The sequence below is a fragment of the Alosa sapidissima genome, chromosome 21 (genome assembly GCF_018492685.1).
Source record: "Alosa sapidissima isolate fAloSap1 chromosome 21, fAloSap1.pri, whole genome shotgun sequence".
Lineage (NCBI taxonomy): Eukaryota > Metazoa > Chordata > Actinopteri > Clupeiformes > Clupeidae > Alosa > Alosa sapidissima.
The window spans coordinates 25,337,256-25,344,755 of NC_055977.1; the positions used below are offsets into that span (position 1 = coordinate 25,337,256).

The 7,500-nt window shown below is 54.0% G+C and overlaps 1 protein-coding gene and 1 long non-coding RNA gene across 2 annotated transcripts in view; both read left to right on the plus strand.

Moving 5' to 3' along the window:
- Positions 1 to 7,500, plus strand: part of LOC121696184 (RNA-binding motif, single-stranded-interacting protein 3-like) — a 169,614-nt gene that overhangs the window by 44,550 nt on the left and 117,564 nt on the right. The window lies entirely within an intron of this gene.
- Positions 4,805 to 7,500, plus strand: part of LOC121695297 — a 13,050-nt gene continuing 10,354 nt past the window's right edge. The window contains exon 1 of the long non-coding RNA XR_006026058.1: positions 4,805 to 4,815. This is a non-coding gene — a long non-coding RNA (uncharacterized LOC121695297). The remainder of the gene's footprint in view (positions 4,816 to 7,500) is intronic.

Below are 7,500 nucleotides of genomic sequence, written 5' to 3' on the forward strand. Positions count from 1 at the left end.
CTAAGGGACGGCCCCAGAAGTCCCAAGAACAACATCATGCCGGGAGGGTGGAGGGGAGCAGGCGGCGGGTCAGAACTCCTCCGAGCGGTCCGAGTGAGCATCCCCATCCTCAGAAGGAGCTGGAGGGTCACGGTCGGGAGACAGGACAGGTACTGAGACAGGATCAGGGTCAGGCACAGGACAGGAAGCCGGGCGGGCAGGACGGCTAGGGACCCCTCTGGGACGGCCCCTACGGATTGCAGGCTGATCAGGATGTAGTCGGTGGAAGTCAGTGATGAGGGTCCGGTCCACTATCCTCCTGGCCGGGATCCAGGTCCTCTCCTCCGGACCATATCCCTCCCAGTCAACGAGGTACTGGAGACCCCTACCCCGTCGCCTAGAGCGGAGCAGCCGCCGGACGGTGAAGACAGGACCGCCATCTAAGAGGCGCGGAGGAGGCGGCGGCGGAGCCGCAGGGACCAGGGGACTTTCATGGACCGGCTTGACCTTGGAGACGTGGAAGGTGGGATGGACCCGCATGGAAGTGGGCAACTGAAGCCGAACCGCCGTTGGACTGATGACTTTCTGCACAGGAAAAGGACCAATGAAGCGAGGGGCCAGCTTTCGTGATTCAACCCGCAGCGGCAGATCCCGGGCAGACAGCCAGACCTTCTGACCAACCCGGTAAGTAGGTGCTGGGGCCCTCCGTCGGTTGGCACCGACGGCGTAGCTGGTTCCTGACTTCAGGAGCATAGTGCGAGCCTGGGCCCAAGTGCGGCGGCAGCGGCGGGCATACGCAAGAGCAGACGGACAGGTGGCATCCGCTTCCTGGCTGGCAAACAGTGGGGGTTGATACCCGTAGACACACTGAAAGGGGGAGAGCCCGGTGGCGGAACTGGTGAGTGAATTATGGGCATATTCCACCCAGAGCAGGTGTTGAGCCCAGGCCCGGGGATCTTGGGAGGCCACGCACCTCAGTGCCTTCTCCAGCTCCTGGTTCATACGTTCAGTTTGGCCATTTGACTGCGGGTGGAATCCAGATGATAGGCTGGCGGTGGCCCCAAGGAGATGACAGAACTCCTTCCAAAAGGTTGCTGAGAATTGCGGCCCCCGGTCTGACACTATATCCTGGGGTAGGCCATGGATACGAAACACATATTCCAGGACCACCTGGGCGGTCTCCTTAGCAGAGGGTAGTTTAGGAAGAGGCACGAAGTGAGTCATCTTACTAAAGCGGTCAACAATGGTAAGGATGACTGTGTGTCCGTCAGAGGGCGGAAGACCCGTAACAAAGTCCAGTGAAACGTGGGACCAGGGCCGCTTGGGTACGAGTAGGGGTTGCAGCAACCCAGCAGGAGGCTGGTTGGGGGTCTTGTTTCGGTTACAAGTGGGACAAGCTCGGATGAATTCTTGGACATCCCGTCTCATCCGCCGCCACCAGAACCGCTGGCGGACCAGATGAAGGGTGCGAGTGATGCCGGGATGACAGGCCAGACGGGATTCGTGCCCCCACTGGATCACAGGTGACCTGAGATTTGCTGGAACAAACAGACGGTTGGGGGCGCTGGTGCTTGGGCCTGGCTGGTTCCGAAGAGCCTCCATGACCTGCTTCTCGATCTCCCAGGTGAGGGCCGCTACGACAAAGTGGCTGGGAAGAATGGGAGCTGGCATGGCGGTGATCTCGTCCTTCTGAAACATCCGGGAAAGGGCATCAGGTTTGATGTTGCGAGATCCCGGGCGGTAGGAGAGCGTGAAATTGAAGCGGGTAAAGAACAGAGACCACCGCTGTTGACGGGAGTTCAGCCTCCTGGCTGTTTGGATATACTCCAGGTTTTTGTGGTCTGTCCACACTACGAATGGTTCCTTTGACCCTTCTAACCAGTGCCGCCATTCTTCAAGGGCGAGCTTGACGGCCAGCAGCTCGCGGTTCCCAATGTCGTAGTTGCATTCGGCTGGGGTTAGCCGACGGGAGTAGAAGGCACAGGGGTGCATCTTGCCATCCTCGGCTGCTCTCTGAGAAAGCACTGCACCCACTCCCACGTCCGAAGCATCTACCTCCACCACAAACTGCCTTGCTGCATCTGGCATCTGGAGGATGGGAGCGGAAGTGAAACGTGTCTTGAGGCTATGGAAGGCCTTATCAGCAGCTGCTGTCCATTGGTACGGCTGTTTAGTGCTGGTTAGCGCCGTGAGTGGTGCAGCCACTGTGCTATAGTTTCGGATGAACCTCCTATAGAAGTTCGCAAAGCCCAGGAACTGTTGCAACTTTTTCCGAGACTCAGGGACTGGCCAGGACGTGACAGCCGACACCTTCGTGAGATCCATCTGAATGCTGCCCTCGTTGATCACATACCCCAGGAATGAAACGGTCTTGGCATGGAACTCGCACTTCTCTGCCTTCACGAAAAGAGAGTTCTCCAGCAGGCGGCGCAGGACCAACTGGACATGGTGCGTGTGTTCTGACAGAGTCTTTGAGAATATTAAAATATCGTCAAGGTACACAAAAACGAATGTATTTAACATGTCCCTGAGGATATCATTCACTAGGGCTTGAAAAACTGCTGGGGCATTGGTGAGGCCAAATGGCATGACGAGGTATTCATAGTGGCCGGTTGGTGTGTTGAACGCAGTCTTCCACTCGTCTCCCTCTCTCACCCGCACCAGATGGTAGGCATTGCGAAGGTCCAGCTTCGTGAATACGGTGGCTCCCTGCAGCAGTTCGAAGGCAGACGAAAGTAAGGGCAGTGGGTAGCGATTCTTAACCGTGATGTCGTTCAGACCCCGGTAATCTATGCATGGACGAAGAGAACCGTCCTTCTTACCGACGAAGAAGAATCCCGCTCCTGCGGGGGAAGAAGACGGTCTGATTATCCCGGCGGCAAGAGAGTCATTAATGTAGTCTTCCATGGCCTTTCTTTCCGGGGCTGACAGTGAATACAGACGACCCTTGGGAGGTGCTGTGCCAGGCAGGAGATCAATCGCGCAGTCATAGGGTCTGTGTGGGGGTAGAGATGTCGCCTTGGATTTGTTGAACACCTCTTTCAGGCTGTGGTAACAGGTCGGAACATTGGATATGTCGGGGGTAGCGCTAGATATTTCCCGATGAACGGGCAGGGTGGCCCCCCTTAAACAGGTCTGGTGACAACTCCTTCCCCACGAACGGACTGTTCCTGTCTCCCAGTCGATGTGGGGGTTGTGCTGACGGAGCCACGGGTATCCGAGAATGAGTGGTTGGCCAGGTGAGTGTAGGAGGTGAAACTGGATGGACTCTTGGTGGTTTCCTGACAGCAGAATTGTCACAGGGGCTGAGATGTGAGTGACCGTGCCCAGATGATGTCCATCCAGGGCTCGTACAGGAATGGGTTGTGCCAGTTGATGATGGTTCACGTCCAGTCGCCGTGCAAGCTCAGGGTCCATGATGTTTGCTTCGGCTCCAGAATCCACAAGGGCGGCCAACGTATGAGTCGTGTCGGAAAGCTGAAGGCGGAGATGAAGCAGGGGTTTTCGAATGGAGGGAGACTGAAGACTTGTTGAGCTCACCCGGATCTCCCCTACACCTGGTGAGCTGCGGCTTTTGCCGGACAGGTGGCGACCATGGTGATTTTCACCACCACAGTAGAGGCAAAGGTTGGAGGTTAGACGGCGCCGACGCTCCTCGGGAGTCAGAGAGGCACGGCCAATCTCCATGGCCTCAGGCTGATTGAGTTGGCCTTGGGACTTGACAGGCAGGGGCTGGACAGAGGAGGTATCGACCCGAGTGCGGATGGCAGGTTGACTGAGACGCCCCTTCTCCCTCCTCCGGGTCTGTATACGGCGGTCAATGCGGACGGCAAGGTCAATGGCGGCATCAAGCGTTGAGGGCGGGTCATGAGAAACAAGCTCGTCTTTGATATAGTCCGCCAAGCTGTGGAGGAAGGCTTGCACCAGTGCCTCTGAGTTAAACGAGCTTTGACTGGCCAGGGTACGAAAGTCAATGGAGAAGTCTGCCACTGTCCGATTGCCCTGACGGATGGTGAGCAGAGCTTGTGACGCTTCGGCTGTTGGCGAGCCTAGATCAAAGACCTTTAACATCTCCTCCTCAAAGGCACTGAAGGAGGCACAGGCTGGGGTTTGCCGGTCAAATTCCGCCGTTCCCCACAACCGAGCTCGGCCGGTGAGATGGGTGATGACATACCCCACCTTGGCTCCCTCCGTTGAGAAGGTCCTGGGCTGTAGTGCGAACTGGATTCGGCAGCTGCTCAAGAATGGTCTTACTTGCTTTTGGTTTCCATCGAAACGTTCCGGGTTCCCAATCTCTGGTTCAGGAGTGTGGGGATCTGGTGGCAGCACTGCCGGTGGTACAGGAACAGAAGAACCAGGGGTGGGTGCAGGTGGAGTAGCCGGGTTTGAGAGTAGTTGCAGGGCTTGGGCTAGCAGTTGTTGCTGCAGTTGGAACTGTTGCTGCTGCTGTTGAAGCTGTTGCTGTTGCTGCTGGAGAAGGGAAGCGATGTCGCCAGCCATCCGATTGATGTCTCCCTCAGTGCGTTCCAGTCGCTGTAGGGCAGTCATCTCGGGCTCTTCCTCCATAGTGGTCAGGGAGTGCGCTGGGTCCATGATGGTCAGATCGTTCTGTCACGGACAGAAGACGACCCAAGAGCGCAAGTTCAAATTCAGAGTCTTTTTATTGAAGGGTTCAGGGGGGAAGAGGAGTGAGAGAAACGTGAGGTCTTGGAGGTTCCGGTTCCAGGGGTGCTAGGAGTGCCAAGGGTGTCAGGGGTTCTCGGGGCTCAGGGGAACCCACACACAACAGCAAGGTGAACAGCAGGCAGTAGTACAGACCAGGGCTAGGCACTAAACGTGGTGAGAGACAGAAGGCAGATTCGAGTTACCGGGGGGGCTGAAGATCGGAGAGTAATCGAGAAGATCCGGAAGGCAGGTCGGGATAACCGGGGCAGTAGAACAGGGAGGCAGTCAAGAAAGGATCCGAATCACAGGTAGGAGTCAGAGAGTAGACAGGCAGGCAGGTTACTGGTCCAGGTTTGAAGACGATCTGACAGGGCTTGGCTGAAAAACAGGGCTTTATATACTGGGAGAGGTTAGTGGAGAAATGCAGTGCAGCTGGCAGAGTAATTAGAGCAGAGTGGGGCAAGGTGAGGATGGTGAGTAGGAAATGCAGCGCAGCTGGCCAGGTAACAAGAGCTGAGCAGGGCGGAGCCAGGTGGAGCTCGTTAGGCAGAGTAGAGAGAGAGTGAGCAGAGTGGCAGAGAGTGAATCAATTAAGGGTTGTTGCCAGGGAGAGAGAATGCTCATGACAGTGTGTGCAGAGCTAATATTAAAATATCTGTCTGAACATTATTGTGTGCTTATGTAATTCCTGCCTGCATAAATGTATGTGGCCATTAAATATGATAGCACTTAAATGGAATGTTGGGGCTGCTGTTATGGCAACTAGCAAGAGTGTGAGGTCAGGAAGGAAGGAGGTGCATAAAAACACTTAGAGTTATTTACACTAAGGAAGGTGTATGAAGAGCACTGCAGAAGCGTATTTTTATGTTTCACTTCAAAATAGAACCCAACACACACACACACACACATACACACACACACACACACACACAGAGAAAGACAGACATGTACACACTGTAACGATTCTGCCGCACTTGGATTAAGTTACTTCAGTAGGCAGCATTTGTTTGTTTTTTCTCCGTCACTTTGCCATCACTTTTGATAACTACTGTACGGCACTGCCCACACCTGGATTGACAATCACGCTGATTAATTTGCAGAAGCGCGTGGGCAGCGCAGGGATGTCACAGACTCGCATAAAAATGTAAACATGCACACAACCAGTCCTCTCACAACAGATGCCTCCTGTAGAATGCCACTCATCTGGTGAGGTCATGCAGTCCTTTTGATTGACAGCTCTCTGTTTGCGGCTCTTTTGATGTGGGAATTCACACACACACACGCACACACACACACACACACACACACACAAGCCAGAATTATGATATTGTCTCCACACCTCCATCTGTCTTTCCAGGATACTGCAGTGAAGGAGACAGGGAACATGTACACAGACATACACACACACACACAGACACACAGGCGATGGCGAGGGGCAGTGGTGTGGAGACGTGGTGCCTGCAAAGGGGGGGGAGGGGGTGTTGTTTGGGGTGTTTAGATGTGTGTTGGTGGATAGGATTGTGTCCATTAAGCTTCAAATCAGTACAGGATGAGACTGAGACAGCCTGAGATGTAGGCCCAGGGGAAATAACACAGCGCAACGAAGACAAATAGATAGAAAGGGAGAACGTCGGGAAGAAAAGACATAGAAAAGGGGAGAAAAAGAAAGACAGATAGAAATTGCAAAAACTCTCTCCCACTCTCAGAAACCACTGCTGTATTAACACACACCCTATACACAGCCAGAGAACTACTTTACACACACACACACACACGCACACACACACACACACACAGAGAGAGAGAGAGAGAGAGAGAGAGAGTGGCCACTTCTCAAAAAAACCTTCTTTCCATCTGTAGGATGGTTACAGCCAGGCTAGAGATCATGTGTTGCATGTGTTCTATGTCGCGTTCCAATTGTGAAACATGAACAAGGGGTAAGAGGAGAAATCAATGTTGAACAAATCTGTAGAAAGAGAGAGGAAATGAGAGAGAGAGGGGGAGCAGGTGAATGCCATTAGCTGTGAACTACAGAAAAGAGGAGGGGAGTGGAGGAGAAGAAAGTGATAGAGGGGAGGAGTGGAGAGGTGTACAATAGTTTGAGTGTGGAGTGGAGGTGTTGGTTATGTGAAGAGATGAAGTGTTGGCAGTGTGGAGAATGTAAGGATTGTGAGGAGAAGAGAGGATTGATGTTGAGAGGAAGCGTTTACCATCTGCAGTGCTTTCAGGCTGGGAGAGGAGAAGAGAGGAGAAGAGAGGAGAGGAGAGGAGAGGAGAAGAGAGGAGAGGAGAAGAGAGGAGAAGAGAGGAGAGGAGAGGAGAGGAGAAGAGAGGAGAGGAGAAGAAAGGAGGAGAGGAGAGGAGAGGAGAGGAGTGATGCTGAGATGATGTGTTGGCTGTGTGCAAGATGAGAGGGGAGAGGAGTAGGAGAGAAAATAAGTCAGGAGAAGAGAAGAAAGGAGAGCAGGAAAGAGGGGAGGAAGGGAGGAGAGGGGAGTAGAAGAGAGGGGAGGGGAGTAAGAGAAAAAAGAAGAGAGGAGAAGAGGGGAGAAGAAAGGAGAGGAGAGGGGAGTAGAAGAGAGGCGAGTGGAGGAAAGGAGGAGAGAAAAGAAGTGTGGGGAGGAGAGGAATGATGCCCAGATGATGTGTTGGCCTTGTGCAGTGTGTCGTTGCTTGGAGCTGGTCCAGGTGTCCCTCTCAACGTCCTCCTCAGAGGCGTCTGGAGAGCCGTCGGGCCTGCACAGGAAGAGTTCTGTCACCTCATCCTCATCCTCACCCAGACATGACTCACATCCTCCACAGGCTACATTTACACACACACACACACACACACACACACACACACTTTCCCTCTCT